This window comes from Schistocerca piceifrons, chromosome 2 (genome assembly GCF_021461385.2).
Source record: "Schistocerca piceifrons isolate TAMUIC-IGC-003096 chromosome 2, iqSchPice1.1, whole genome shotgun sequence".
Lineage (NCBI taxonomy): Eukaryota > Metazoa > Arthropoda > Insecta > Orthoptera > Acrididae > Schistocerca > Schistocerca piceifrons.
The window spans coordinates 222211371-222228210 of NC_060139.1; the positions used below are offsets into that span (position 1 = coordinate 222211371).

The 16840-nt window shown below is 44.1% G+C and overlaps 1 pseudogene; it reads left to right on the plus strand.

Annotated features, from left to right (window-relative positions):
* Positions 1–14994: 14994 nt before the first annotated feature.
* On the plus strand, positions 14995–15112 carry LOC124778587 (annotated as a pseudogene).
* Positions 15113–16840: the final 1728 nt, after the last annotated feature.

Genomic DNA, 16840 nt, shown 5'->3' on the forward strand with positions numbered 1-16840 from the left:
ACGTCTCATTTTACTTAGTTTACCAACCGATAACGTGCTGGGTACAAAACCCGGTCACAAAATTTTACATCACACTATTGCAGTTTTCAACACGTGGTCACGTGGTTACTTGTGAAGGAAAGTATATTAAACGTCTTTCGTGGTTAGTTAACAGATAGATAAGGGTCTTGATTTAGCACAAAAAATTTCATCATTTAGTTTCAGGTTCAGTTGTGCTAACTGATAGCCTACAAATCAATCGTTTGACAAAAACTTCAAAGATACGCATCATTCTAAAAGTCAAACAAGAGCAACACCGTTAGTTACACGGTTATTTAGTAAGCACGAAAGCTTCAGAGAGATGCTTAGCAACTTTTAGTTGCAGACGCTGCAACAGAGGGATCCCACATGGCGGTATGTACAGCTGTATAATACCAAGAGCTTATGACACATGAATAGTCAGCTAATGTATGGATTCCTCCTAACTACATCACGCGGAAAGACCGTGGGGATAAAATTAGAGAGATTCTTGCGCACACAGAGGTTTACTAGCAATCGTTCTTACTACGAAATATTGGCGCCTGGAGTAAACAAATGGGGAAATGATAGCGGTATATATAGTGTCCTGTATCACACACCTTAATGTGGCTTGTGAAATATAGATGTAGATGAAATAATATCTTATTCGCAGTTTATGAGATGTCTTTGTTGATGTTTGTGTTTTGTAATCAGTGTCATGTTGTGGTTTAATCTGTTTTATTATGTGTCAGCAGAAGTGCCAAAGAAATCCTACGTAATAAAACTTATTTTCACGTATTTAATAGCAAAAAGAATATTATTTACTCATTATGTTAACGGCGTCAGGTGATACTACAAAACCTTGTCGCTTCTGGAGAATAATATTTTTTTTAGTTTGCAGTTGCTATAATACATAATAACAAAAATTGCTACGACAGCTACTCAAAAGGAAGACCCCGTAAATTATTCCTCCGATATTTATATCTGACGTTCAAGTTGCAGTCGGTGCTAATTGGCCTTTACGTTTGTTAATTCAGGCCCCCGTCAAAGTGGTAACAACCGGCCCTAGCGCTAAAGCCGGCCCTGCCACGTCTGTGTTGCGCAAGCTTGTCGTATGGCTACAAGCTGAAGAGACTTTTGGCGCTAGCAGACGTCTTCTGCCTGTCACCAGTGAAACTGAGAATTGGCAATATTGCAGCATACATTTGGCAGCAATGTGGCCTTCGAATTACTTCCTGGACTGGGGCAAAAGTTTCCTTCTAAATTCACTCACTAATATCTTATTCTCATTAAATATCCTGAATGAGTCTCCATTAGAGGATGATATAGGAGGAACCAAATGAATAATTTTGATTCCAGGAAGCTCGTTTCAACAGAAACTGCAGTTGGTTTCGCTATTTACGCCGCTGTTTAGCTCACGAATCTAGAGTAGTTTTTGGACATGAAATTGCAAACAGCGCTTGCTGTCGGTTCAAATACTGGCGCCAACAATATTTTTTCCTCCTCTGTGAAACAGAATCTCTAAGGCAAGTCAACAGTCAGTAAAGACATGGAATGAAAACCTCTAGACCACTATATCACTACCTATATTCTCTAGTCCGTGAATGTATGGACACAACATTTACAGAATTGCACACATGTTAATCCCTTTTTTTTCTGCTTCTGCCGATAATATTGATTTAAGTGTGGCAGTGAATGATTTTTTAACTTTCTCTTGCTAATTCCTAACGATTTGGAGTATTTTTTGTACCGTAATCATGATAAGTTGTAATCCACTTTTATTACTACATTGCATACTGCATATGGTCTTTTCGGTAGTTTACTAAACACGACACACAAAAATGTGGGAGATATTAATCAGCAGCAATGTAACTGCCATATGATTCACAACAGTCTGACCAAGTCATCTGTAAAGCATACATTTGACATTTAACGGCAGACATTAACATCCCTGCTAAAATATTAGTTCTCATAGAAAAAATTTCATACTGGCATCAAATCGGAGCTACGAAGAGTAGAATGGTTCTTATATCACGCAGTCATGAGATTAGAATAATACCGGCGTTAGAAACTAGCAGGTAATTTACCAGTTAGTCGAGAGAGCCGGATTTTTTCACAGCTTCTAGGCGCATCGTCCGACACAACAACACAACCTGGACATTGCGAAATCTAAGATGCAGTGGTCTGCTGGGTTGATAGTAGTTTGATAATTGCGGGATAGGTTTGATTCTAACTCACGGCGTAACTTCTTAACATTCACGAAAAGATCTTATTCACCTATGGTAACGCCAAGTCCAGAATGTTAGGTCGCACAGTGGTTCAGAATCCGTATTAAACACAATATCCCTTCACTACCAACAGCAACAGAGCCTGTTTAAATGGCGCCATAACAAAGGCGGTAGCCGCCGAGGGTACAAACTCTGTCGCCAGTAAACTAGCACTAAAAGTTTATTCAATTTAGGAATGGTTATTTCGTTCACAGTGTTCATATTTCATTTGAACTTGAGTCGTTGAAATGTTTGGTCCTCGACTGTAATTCTAATTCGGATCTCTAGAAATGGAATGTATCTGGGTTGCAATCCCCGTCCAGCACAAACATATTCATAATTTCATTTTACGCCCTAGCGTGTGCACACTGACCTACCACCGAAAAATAATTTGCATATTTAATGTCTGTTCATGAATGGTCGCCAATAACGATAGGTACCGTTACCTCTAGTGAAACATGCGTGAATCTCACTACTGGTGGGCAAGCAGTTGATACTTAACATCTATTTATGGATGGGAAACAGCGACAGAACGCGCCGGGTGTGATTCACGGGCAAGCAAAACAAATTGTACCCTCATCGCATATTGATACAGCTCGCTGCTGGTAACTAAATTCGATTTATAACATCTGATTTTACTTAGTTAACAATCCCATAACGTGCTGGGTAGAAAATCCCGTCACAACCTTTTAAATCATAGCATTCCAATTTTCACCACATGCATACTAGGTTACTTGTGAAGGAGAATATATCGAACATCTTTGGTGGTTAGTTAACAGGGTGATAATGGTTTTGATGTAGTAGAAATAATTTCGTCGTTTCGTTTCAAGTTCAGATGTGTTAACTAATACCGATGAAAACCTTTATATTTCACGTCTCTTTATGGCTAGTCAGCATTGATGATCGTTGCCTTGATCAAGTCCCGGGCAGGTGCGAAAGTGTATTTTAGTTAGTAGTGGCTACGTCTGCAGGGTTTCGGTCCAGATCCTGAACAAAAAATTTTGTTATGTCATTTATAGTTCAAACATGTGGGCAAATAATTCTTCATGAATAATTAGTACAGTGACGTTACTGATTACACTCCATTAATACTGCGGTTTCTATAGAGCGTTTACCGCAGTTAATCGCGTTTTCTTTAACTAGTTCCTTTCACAACCAATTTATACAGAAACCAATCGCCACTGGGACATTTAGCAGGTGCAGGAAATCTTATACAGAGGAATAATACTTGTAACTGTCATAGACTTTTATTAGTCCAGACATTGTGTCAGAATATCTTGTTCGTGCAAACATTTACTTTGTTTAAGGATTGCTACATAGTTTATGTGCCATAGTTAGTTGTTTCACATTGTAATGAGATGGTAACGCTTTTGTAAATCATTGTAACCTGTACAAGCGTTAGGGACTAACTCATCTCTAATTACGTGTTTTTCTAGTTCCTGCAGTATCATGGTGTGATGTTACATCGCACTGATTGCCTCAAAGAACAGTGTTGTCTAGTGGTCTCTCGTGGTATCCATTTTGTATAGTCGAACGACTGTACTGCATTGCGATTAGAGGACCCGCTAGACAGCTACATTATGGTGGTGGCATGCAAATCAGGTGGATCACAATTCAGCTCGTTCGGATACTTTTGCGCTTGATGGTACCTTTTGGTTTGGGCAAGGAGATTGTGCGTTGCCCCAATGTGAGCAGCCTGGAGGCAGGTGCAGCTACAGGTAGTGACGGGAACAACCGAATGAGAACAATCGATTCATTCAGTCACTGGAAAACAAATGACTCCTTCACCTCCACCTACATGTTGAATTATTCATTCATTCTTACGAGTGAAACAAGTCTGTGGAAGTAACAGAGCAAAATCAATCAATTCAGTCGGTTGGACTACCCATTCATTCTTTTAAGTGAAACCAGTCGGTTCTAGTTCTACCTTTAGGCTGCATTATTAATCATTTACTTTTTTCGAGTGAATGCAGTCAGTGGTAACAATCAAATTAAAATATTCGAAAGCCTTGTAGCTTTGCGTATTGGCTGAATTATTCATACTTTCTTTTCATGTGATAACAATCAGTAGTTCTTCTGTGTTCGTTCTTGTAACTGAAACCACTCTTTAATGTTTTGGACGACCGAGTTATCCACTAACTCTTCTGAATGAAACCAACTTGCAATAATTTAATTCGCGGAACTAAAGCGGTGTTACATTATATTGACAGAGGGTGATCTTTAGCGAAGACGTGTCTCAGGGGTATGGCACAGTTAAAATAAGCAGTATATATGTTCATTTGATAGTGTACTGAAGGGAGTAATTTTTTCTTTTCATAATTTAAAACTGATTTATGTGTTAAGGATTAAATTGTTCCAGGTGCCATTAATGCGTAACTAATTAACTTCAGGTGTCGCTGGGTAGGCCTGCCATCACGTAAATTGCGGACCCCAGACAAAAACTTCGTAAACCACTGACATCTCGGTAAAATCGAATTGTTTTAAAAGACGCAAACAGACAGTAGACGATAAGTTCGTCGACGGTCACAATGTTGCGCGGAGAGCGGGGACCCTGAGAGGGCGAATTTTCCTCACTTCGATGCCGACAACGCCAGCGGGCGCATGCCTCCATCCGACCAACAGATACAAATTACGCATGAAAGTCACAAGAATTTGTGAAATCGATTTGTAGATACGTTACTGTTCAGATGTAGCCCTAATTTTCAATAAGGAAAATGAATGTCACTGAAATCAGTTTTATACAGCTCAGCGAATGGCTGGTAAATGACATTTAAGATGTTTAGTTGTTTGGCGGTCGGGACGGCGTAGTGGAGTATCCAATTTCCCACTGTCGGCAGCTCCTCACTGTCGGCGGCTTCTTATTGTGTCAATAAAGAAAAATGGACAATATAGGGTGTTCCAAAATTGTCTTTAAAACTTATATCAAATATACACTGAAGAGCCAAAGAAACTAATGCACCTGCCTAATATCGTGTAGGGTGATCTCGAGCACGCAGAAGTGCCGCAACACGACTTACCATTGACTCGACTAATGTCTGAAGTAGTGCTGGAGGGAACTGACACCATGAATCCTGCAGGGCCGTCCATAAATCCGTAAGAGTACGATGGGGTGGAGATCTCTTCTAAACGCACTTTGCAAGGCATCCCAGATATGCTCAATAACGTTCATGTCTGGGGTGTTTAAAGTCAGAAGAGTGTTCCTGGAGCCACTTTGTAGTAATTCAGGACGTATGGGGTGTCGCATTGTTCTGCTGGAATTGTCCGATTCCGTGGGAAGCACAATGAACATGAATGGATGCAGGTGATCAGACAGGATACTTACATACGTGTCACCTGTCAGAGTCATGTCTAGACGTATCAGGGTCTTCTATCACTCCAACTGCACACCGCCCACACCATTACAGAGCATCCACCAGTTGGAACAGTCCCCTGCTGGCAAGCAGGGTCTACGGATTCATGAGGTTTCAGTCATCAGTAGTCCAATTTTTGTGTTGACAGGCCCGGGAGAAGCGTTAACCTCGTGTCGTGCAGTCATCAAGGCTACACGAGTGGACCTTCAGCTCCGAAAGCCCATATCGTCGATGTTTCATTGAATAGTTCGCACGCTGAGACTTGTTGATGACCCAGCACTGAAATGTGTAGCGATTTGTGGAAGGGTTGCACTCATCTCACGTTGCACGATTCTCTTCAGTCGTTGTTGGTTCCGTTCTTGGAGGAACATTTTCCGGGCGCAGCGATGTCGGAGATTTTATGTTTTGCCGGATTCCTGATATTCAAGGTACACTCGTGAAATGGTCGTGCGGGAAAATTCCCGCTTCATCGCTACCTCGGAGATGCTGTGTCCCATCGCTATTGCGCCGACTATAACACCGCGTTCATGGTCACTTAAATCTTAACCGACCTAACAACTACGCTATACACATGTTGTTTTTCATGTAGGCGTTGCCGAACGCAGTTTCCACATCGGTGTATTTGAAAACGCATGCCTATAGCAGTTTCTTCGGCGCTTCAGTGTAAATGAACAATCACTTTTTAACAAGTCGGTTTCTTGTCTGTTTCTTTCGGTATAAATTTTGCAGTTGATTTTAAAGGAGCTTCACGATAATCTAGAGTCTTGAAACAACTGATGACTGAAACCTCATGAATCCATGGACCCTGCATGCCAGCAGGGGACTGATCCAACTGGTGGATGCTCTGTAATGGTGTGGGGCGTGGACTATACTGTAATATTAACTCGATTTTGGGCCCGATGTGTGGCAGAGGATACTTTGTTTTTCTGCGTGTCTCTCTGTTCGGCACAAATTCTGCAATTGATTTTAAATCAACTTTCCGGTAAGCTATAGACTTGAAACGTTCGACTTAGCTCAGAACTGGATGACAAGGCCATATTAACTCTACTTCTGTTCTGGTGTGTGGCGGAGAGGAGGTACTTACTGTACCACTGCTATTTCCTTGCTTTTTGTTCCTGTCGGGAATGTTTCGCAGTTGAGGACGGTTGCTACTAAGCTTCCCTGTGAGCTCGATTCCCTCTCATTTTTACATTTGTGGTCTTTTCGCGAAATATGTCTATGAGGAAGCAGTATATTGGTTGACTTAGCTGAAGAGAAACTGAAATAAACCTGCGAGTTTACCACATGTATCTGTTGCAATCTTATCAAAATTGTTTAAATAAGTTGAAAAATTTCACACATACAAGACTAAAAAACAGAATATAACTATTTAAATGGAGAAAATTTTTAATATAAACGGTTTCAAAAGAGGCTAGAAAATATTAAATAATCCCTCTTAGCTCCCATACATATAAGGTCATACACATAGTCCTGAAAACTTGTGCTTGTGAATTTTAATAGATATGATACTACCGGTCAAATTGAAAACGTCAGAGGCACACATACTGCTTTTGACGTAATTTTCTGTACAAAATATTTACCATCCACATAAATAGAAACTGTCGCTAAGACAATGTAAGATTCCTTTATTCTTCGTATATCATTATGGGAACCATTGCCCCAATTATGGCTGCAATACGTCCAGATTTCCTCGTATTGGTTCTAATTTTGAGGGCACAGGGGCGTGCTGGAGGGATTTTTATTCAACTGTCCGGGGTAAACCTGGAACTTTTTTCGAATCTGTGGAAAATTCGATTGACTGAAAACAGAATGTAGTAAACCTCGCTTAAAAGCAGGACCAGATATTAAACTTTTAAAACAACAAAAAACTGATATCTAATGCCACAAGCACAAAAATTTGTATTTTAGTATGTAAATACGTACATTAAAAAGTTTCTCCATTTAAATATTTATCTTCTACTTTTTAGTCTTGTATGTGTGAAGTTTTTCATCGCATTTAAACTATTTTGATGAAATTCCAACAGAGACATGTGGTTAACTTGCAGGTTTACTTCAGTTTCTCTTCGGCTAAGGCAACCAGCATATTGCTTCCTCATAGGCATATTTTGCGAAAATAAGTTTCATTCAAATCTCTTTGAAATAAGATTCTTTACTCGTCACTAAAAAAAGTTGTCAACCCTAGTCATGTTTCGTGCATTATCGAAAAGGCTGAAAAACATGGAGTTAAACCAGTCAAAAGCACTGAGTGAGTGAAAAGATTCATGGAGTTGATATGGCGGCAGAGACTAGCTTCATTCGGTTGTTTCATTTGACTGAAGGAAACGGACTGAACGAAAAAAAAACAATCGACTGACCAATCGATTGATAAAACAGTCGATTGTCCACTCACTAGCTACATAGATGGTTGTTGCCACAACTCTGAGCCAGTTGCCTGAGGGAGGGTTGACCATGGACGCCAGAGCAGAGCTGGTGAGGGACTGCAGCTGCGACTGCTTGAACCGCCATGGCTTCCCGCGTAGTGACGAGGTCCATCGCACACGGCGGATCGTGCTTCACAGGTCCGGTTCTTTTTAGTGACTTCTTCATCGCCACTGGTACCCGCACCACTGCATACTGCATGGCTGGTGGTACTGCAGGGAAAGAATAATGCGAAATAAAGACATTCTTCCAGACACCACCTGCAGCTGCAAGGAAAAAGAGAACAATGCATATATGTAAGCAGAGTGAGTACATGTATAAATCATATCACACTGGCTCCGTGACATATCCCTCAGGCCATCCAGCATCTCCTCATGGCGACACAGCTCCCTCTTCATCTCGTCCACCCACTCAGGCACTTCCTCGCCTGAACCACCATGGATCAGTTGATTGAGGCTTCCGAAATCACCTACAACAGCACCATATCGATTTATTTGAAAAGCACTCACACACACACACACACACACACACACACACACACACACACACACACAAGAAAAAAATTGATGGTCGGATATGTACTTACACGATAGCTGTGATGCAGATGGCATCACAATCTTTGTCTTTCATTGCTCCTGCTCCTCGAAGTCATCTTCTGCAACAACAAAGGATATGCAGCATATGACGCGTATGATGAAATTTTTTGTCTAATAGCAACATATTATGTATACGCACAGTACTATGGAGAAGAAAATATATACTAATTACAATGCTGCTGCTCCTGCTTTTGCTGTTGCTCTTGCTGGCTTTGAGCAGCCAGGTCGATAATTACCCGCTGGATGTATACTGGAATTTAAGACGACATACATTCAGTACTAAACTACACTCCTGGAAATTGAAATAAGAACACCGCGAATTCATTGTCCCAGGAAGGGGAAACTTTATTGACACATTCCTGGGGTCAGATACATCACATGATCACACTGACAGAACCACAGGCACATAGACGCAGGCAACAGAGCATGCACAATGTCGGCACTAGTACAGTGTATATCCACCTTTCGCAGCAATGCAGGCTGCTATTCTCCCATGGAGACGATCGTAGAGATGCTGGATGTAGTCCTGTGGAACGGCTTGCCATGCCATTTCCACCTGGCGCCTCAGTTGGACCAGCGTTCGTGCTGGACGTGCAGACCGCGTGAGACGACGCTTCATCCAGTCCCAAACATGCTCAATGGGGGACAGATCCGGAGATCTTGCTGGCCAGGGTAGTTGACTTACACCTTCTAGAGCACGTTGGGTGGCACGAGATACATGCGGACGTGCATTGTCCTGTTGGAACAGCAAGTTCCCTTGCCGGTCTAGAAATGGTAGAACGATGGGTTCGATGACGGTTTGGATGTACCGTGCACTATTCAGTGTCCCCTCGACGATCAGCAGTGGTGTACGGCCAGTGTAGGAGATCGCTCCCCACACCATGATGCCGGGTGTTGGCCCTGTGTGCCTCGGTCGTATGCAGTCCTGATTGTGGCGCTCACCTGCACGGCGCCAAACACGCATACGACCATCATTGGCACCAAGGCAGAAGCGACTCTCATCGCTGAAGACGACACGTCTCCATTCGTCCCTCCATTCACGCCTGTCGCGACACCACTGGAGGCGGGCTGCACGATGTTGGGGCGTGAGCGGAAGACGGCCTAACGGTGTGCGGGACCGTAGCCCAGCTTCATGGAGACGGTTGCGAATGGTCCTCGCCGATACCCCAGAAGCAACAGTGCCCCTAATTTGCTGGGAAGTGGCGGTGCGGTCCCCTACGGCACTGCGTAGGATCCTACGGTCTTGGCGTGCATCCGTGCGTCGCTGCGGTCCGGTCTCAGGTCGACGGGCACGTGCACCTTCCGCCGACCACTGGCGACAACATCGATGTACTGTGGAGACCTCACGCCCCACGTGTTGAGCAATTCGGCGGTACGTCCACCCGGCCTCCCGCATGCCCACTATACGCCCTCGCTCAAAGTCCGTCAACTGCATATACGGTTCACGTCCACGCTGTCGCGGCATGCTACCAGTGTTAAAGACTGCGATGGAGCTCCGTATGCCACGGCAAACTGGCTGACACTGACGGCGGCGGTGCACAAATGCTGCGCAGCTAGCGCCATTCGACGGCCAACACCGCGGTTCCTGGTGTGTCCGCTGTGCCGTGCATGTGATCATTGCTTGTACAGCCCTCTCGCAGTGTCCGGAGCAAGTATGGTGAGTCTGACACACCGGTGTCAATGTGTTCTTTTTTCCATTTCCAGGAGTGTAAATTCGCCCCGAACAGTCCTTGGAAGGCCCAACGGTATCGACCGGCCGTCGTGTCATCCTCAGCCCACAGGAGTCACTGGATGCGGATATGGAGGGGCATGTGGTCAGCACACCGCTCTCTCGGCCGTATGTCAGTTTACGAGACCGGAGCCGCTACTTCTCAGTTAAGCAGCTCCTCAGTTAGCCTCACAAGGGCTGAGTGCACCCTGTTTGCCAACAGCGCTCGGCAGACCGGATGGTCACCCATCCAAGAGCTAGCCCAGCCCGACAGCACTTAATTTCTTTGATCTGACGGGAAACACTGCGGCAGGACCGTTTGTCTGTATTCAGTACTATTACTACGAAAATCTTAGTGAAAAAGTTATCGATTTTGATCCTCGAAATCGTGTACATCGTCAAAGACTCAATGACGACTAAATAACAGCAGCATATTGCATACGTGGAGAAGAACAGATATACTACCTATGATGCTGTTCCTGCCACAACAGCCTTTCTGCCTCCAGCTCATGCACAATTTGGTGGATATTTAATACTGCTGTTACGATATTGACAGAATTCGAAAAAAATGCTACACTTGCCAATTTGAATCTGAACTTGCCTTGTAATCCTATGCCTGCGACTGTCTTGGACGTGTGCCATCACTGGCGCCACTACTGCTGCTGCCTGATGGCGCTGTTGAACGCTTCATATTGAGACAAAGACGACAACGGAGCAAACAGACTAATAATGCATGAGGGAAACATCAAATCGAGCTGACCCAACTGCAATATGTTAGCAGAAGGAGGCCAGGAATGGCTGGGTAGGCTTTATATGTCTTCACTGATCCAGCATGTGTTTGCACACATTGCTTCACACACAAACAGGAAGCAGCCACTTGAAGAAGAGAAAAGGTGGATTTCCAGGTATCAAATATCAAAGGATGCCGACTCCAGCTCTGGTAGTCACTTGCAACCGGAAGTAGTCAATTGAAGCTGGAATTCCTCCAGCAAAGGACACCACTGCGAAAAAAGGGGACTGTAGCCTGCGTCCGCTGTTACGGGCAATGGGGCTCTCTGGTAGCTCGTGTAGTGTAACGACGTAAGTTTCTTATAAATGATTTTCTTTCGACATATGACCATGTGTAGACTTCGTCACCTACGTCAGTTACAACCCACTTCAAAATTATTTATATTCTTTTTAAATTGTCTCAGAATGGTTCTTGAACGAAACTGTAAAACATCATTTGAGTCGTATGCACAGAATTACGTCACTCGGGGGAATTGGTTTGCGTAAACTTTTTTCAATTTTTAGATGTCGTTTGTTTATCCTCAGAAATTATATTGATACACGTTATCTGATTTAATCGATATTAGAACCACATTGAATAAACTTTTTGAGATTCAAAGTCACGATGAACGCTGTCAAAATCCAATAATCTTGTCAAATATATTATTAATTCATTCACATAATTCCTCATAAATACATCCTCGGAACACGTATTTCAACTTTAGTAACATCCACTAGTTTATTATCTTCCTACATACAGACGTGAACCTGAGCCTTGACGAGACAAAACTAACATTTTCAATAAGATTAAATTTCCTATATCATTGTTGTACAAAACATTACAAATTCTCACTTATTTTATTTTTAGAAGCACGACGCAACAACTTGGTTTCAGGATCTTCTGTTGCTCTTTGGCTGTCGACCCGCGACGTATAGTGGCCAGCAATTTTCTCTCTGGTCCCGGCAGCGAAGATGCTGTCTCCGTTCGTTGCGCCGCCCTCTCCGTACATGAGACATAAAAAAAAATACAAAAACTTTAAACAATTCACAACCGTTACAAATATTACAAAAATACATTAACAAAACTAAATTAAACTTATATTCACCTGCAAACTGGGCTGACACTGGTGGATGGATGACGCTTCAATTTCGCGTCCCACCACACTCGGTATGCATCATGTAATTGCAGTATTGTTTGACAGTAGTTAACGGTAGACAACTTGTGGTCCCTAGCGTTTCGATGTGGTGTCTCTAGCCCAGGCCCGCCATGGATGGCTGTGAGGCCTCTGGAAATGGTTTCCTGTGGCAGGCTGTGAGGGGTTTTCTCATTCCACACTTGGCGTAGTTCATGGCCACCGTGGACATGAGTGTTCTGACTGTAGTTCTGTGTGGTGAGGCTGGAGGGGCGCGCTGATATGTACATGCCATTAGGCTGCAGGCATCCACAGCAAATGGAGCTGTCAGTGGGAGGCAGCCCCTGCCGCCATACGCTTGGTGCCTGGACGACAGAAACATGCGCTGGAGACCCCAAATGGCAGCTAATATACCACACTTCATTCCATTTCTTGGTGCTTAAAATTATTACATCATTGAAAGTGGGGGAGAGGAGGTGAGTAGCCGTGTCTCTCACAAACTGATTACATATACGAGGGTTGGAACATTAATAGTGGCACCTATTTACTGTCCGCATCTCGTGGTCGTGCGGTAGCGTTCTCGCTTCCCATGCCCGGGTTCGCGGGTTCGATTCCCGGCGGGGTCAGGGATTTTATCTGCCTGGTGATGACTGGGTGTTCTGTGATGTCCTTAAGTTAGTTAGGTTTGGCCAGCCATGTGGCCGAGCGGTTCTAGGCGCTTCAGTCTGGAACCGCGTGATCGCTACGGTCGCAGGTTCGAATCCTCCCTCGGGCATGGATGTGTGTGATGTCCTTAGGTTAGTTAGGTTTAAGTAGTTGTAAGTTCTAGGGTTCTGATGACCTCATATGTTAAGTCCCATAGTACTCAGAGCCGTTTGAACCATTTTTTTGGTTAGGTTTTAGTAGTTCTAAGTTCTAGGGGACTGATGACCATAGATGCTAAGTCCCATAGTGCTCAGAGCCATTTGAACCATTTGAACCTATTTATTTACACCTCGTACAAAATATAAATGTGTTCCAAAGTTTTAGTGACCTTCAGAGAAGTCACCAGCGTTATGTATAACACGTTACCAGCGATGTGGAAGTCGTAGGAGACTCTTAGCACTGCAAGCTGTGTTGACAGTTCGAGCGGCGCGGTCTATCACCCGACAAACTTGTAGCAGTTTTGAAGCGAATGCTGTGAAGTGTTTCCTTTAGAAATCGAGTTGAACTCACTAGGGCTTAAGTCAAGTGAGTGCAGTAGGTTGTACAGCACTTAGCAGCCCCATCAGTCAAACAAATCAGTAACAGCTTGCATTATATGTGCTTGAGCATTGTCATGGTCAGGTCCTGCAGAAAGTGTCATCACGTCTGTCTCTAAGCTGGTCCTAGGTTGTGTTCCAAAAATGAACAGCATAGAGACAGAAGTGATGACACTTTCTGCAGGATCTGACCATCATTTTGCTGGATAATGCTCAAGCACGTACAGTGCAAGGTGTTACTGATTTGTTTGACTTATGGGGCTGTTAAGTGCCATACCACCTACTGCACTCCCCTGACTTAAGCCCTCGTGAGTTCAACTCGATTTCTAAACTGGAGGGAAAACTTCACGGCATTCTCTTCAGAACTGTCACAAATTCGTCGGGAAACAGACCGCGCCGCTCGAACTGTCAATACAACTGACACTGCTAAGAGTACCCTATGACTTTCACATCGCTGGCAACTGGTTATACACAATGCTGGTGACTACTTTGAACGTCAGTAAAGCTTTGAAACACGTATCTATTTTATACGAGCTGTAAATAAATAGTTGCCACCATTAAAGTTCCAACCCTCGTATGCGTCGGTGTTATTATAGACTTTGGTTTGAATTTTGTGTCATCCGGACTGGACGATTTCCCAGAAGGGGAGGGGTTAATTAAGTGATCGATTTTAAAAATTAGTCAATTTATTTGAGATGAAAAGTGTGGGCTTATATCAGCGAGAGGGAGGCAGGAGGGGATAGGTATTTCCGAGAGGAGAGACGAGGAGGAGTGGGCGAGAGGTGGGGAGGGGGGTTGTTCTCGGAAGGACAGATTATCCCCAGAGCGTCATAAACCAACCAGCGTAACAATACGTTAAGGGGAGGGCGAAGTGGATGGATGAGGGGCTTTTCAGATGGGCGGATTAACCCCAGATGGTAATATGTTTTCCCCCTACGCAATGTTTCCCAACCTTTCTGAGACTATTATCCATGAGTGCAATCAGATATTACCTAGTACCCGTCTCCACTAACGTCGTTTTAGAATGAAAAATTATAACTGCTGTAGGTGTTTTATTATATCGAGAAATAATGATTTTGCTTGTTTCTAACAACCTTTCTTTATAGAATGATGAAGTCTTAGCAGTGCATCGCTATTGCTACCTCTAACTCCTCTTCAGAAAAGAAAGCTGACTATCCACATTGAGGGTAGACACTTGTTACAAAATATTCTTCCTCTGCATTACTCCTGTTCCTAGCGACTCCTGTTTCATACACACCCTACACCCCCATTTAAAACCAACCGAATTAAAGCACATGCGCTGCACTTACAGTCTGCAAATTACTTCGTTGCTGGATTCCTTACTTCTGACTAGTAGAAACTGGTAAACCTTGGGCTGCCAAGGCTTTGTCTGACAACAACTACTACTAATAATAACACTACGAAGGCTCAGCAGCAGTTTAGTAACCATTACGTATTTACTGTTGTGTTGTGTCGTCAATTAGATGCATTATTTGTTGCCAAATGAATAATGAAAGGCAACGGCCTTGCCGCAGTGGATACACCGGTTCCCGTCAGATTACCGAAGTTAAGCGCTGTCGGGCGTGGCCGGCACTTGGATGGGTGACCATCTGGGCCGTCATGCGCTGTTGCCATTTTTCGGGGTGCACTCAGCCTCGTGATGCCAATTGAGGAGCTACTCGACCGAATCGTAACGGCTCCGCAGAAAACCACCATAACGACTGGGAGAGCAGTGTGCTGACCACACGCCCCTCCTATCGGCATCCTCAGTTGAGGATGACACGGCGGTCGGATGGTCCCGATGGGCCACTTGCGGCCTGAAGACTAAATGAATAATGGAGCAATTTGTGGTCCAGTGAGAGAACTACCTTCAACTCAGAGAAGGCATTTTGATGAGATATTAAAGCACATGTGATGTATATGTCTCAGTCTTAAGAGTCATAGATGCATGGCACAAAGTAAGGAGTTTGTATCTAAAAAGTGGACTGTGTGAGTAGAAGGTGTTCATACATTCGTTTCATACACTTTAACCTCAACCAAATTGCGTCATGGGCTAATGCTCGTGTTTGAAAAAAATGATAAGGACTGGTAACTTGGTAATCAGTATTATAGCTTACAAAATAGTGATAATAATAATGATCTTTAAAAAGTATTTTAGTTTCGTAACCGTAACACAATCCAATTCATTTGTTTTCACCCCTTAGAAAATTTCGTTAACCACTCAGGGGGAATCACCCCATCTTTGCAACCACCGCTCTACACAGTGCATTGCTGCAACTTCTATGCAACTCAGCGCTTTATTTATTTATTTTTTTAAATTTTGGGGCAGTTGACTAGTACACAGCGTCACTGGTTCAGATTCGGTCCAACTGTCTCGGTGGACAAGTGAGACGAGATTCAAAGCAACGGCTGAACAACAGCCGAGCATAGCATTTTGAAGGTGCGGCGATGAAACTATAAGGTGCGTGCCACCTTCCGACTGTGGAAGTACAGAGGAGGGTGCAGCAATGCGCCAACGCTAGGTGAAGGAAGAAAGTGGCTCGACGAGAACAGGCGTGGCCGTATTGGGCCTATCGTCAGTCATACCCCGAAGACGAGTCCTCCAGGATGGTGAGCAGAACGGGGTGTCGGTGCCATCGCCGTGACACTGTGGTGCCGATGGTTTGTAGTCCAACGACCGTCTCACGGAGGGCTTCCACATTACTGTATAGTTGGCGAGCCTTACGGTGAATGGTCATCTTGAAAAGGGCCGTATTTTCCCCTCAAGCAGAGTGACAATCCTGGTGAGTGGAAGGGCGTGAAGACTCCACCTGAGAACTTTATTCCATAGGCACTGGACTTCAGCATCCGGGACTTATTCACCGTGGCCCATGCAGAGGAACCATATGTTAGTGAGGGTACTACAAAGGAGTGATACAGCTGGAGCTTGGTATCTAAATTCAGCTCTCGGCTGGAGAAGAGCGGGTACAAACCTTTGTCAACTTTTACCATTTATGGGTGATGTATTCTGCATGGCGGTGGGCGGTGGAAGAAAACTTTCTTATCCAACCAGACCCCGAGATACTTGGTATCTTGGGCCCACGGGACCCGGACGCTCCCGAAGGAGATGTTGTGGCGGAGGATAGGGCGTCTTTTAGTGAAATACACTGCCATAGTTTTGGCGGCATTGAGGCAATCTTACTGGAGCGACACCAGGTGACCGTTGCGTCCCTGAGCGCTTCTCCGATGCAGATATTTAACTACCGACAAGCCACCGCCGAGGTGGACAACTTCCCCGCATTGACGCCGGTCCGTGGCGACTCTCCGAATATCGACCTTTGCCCTCTGTTTTGATCTTTGGTCGTCGGTTGTGACTCGTGTGC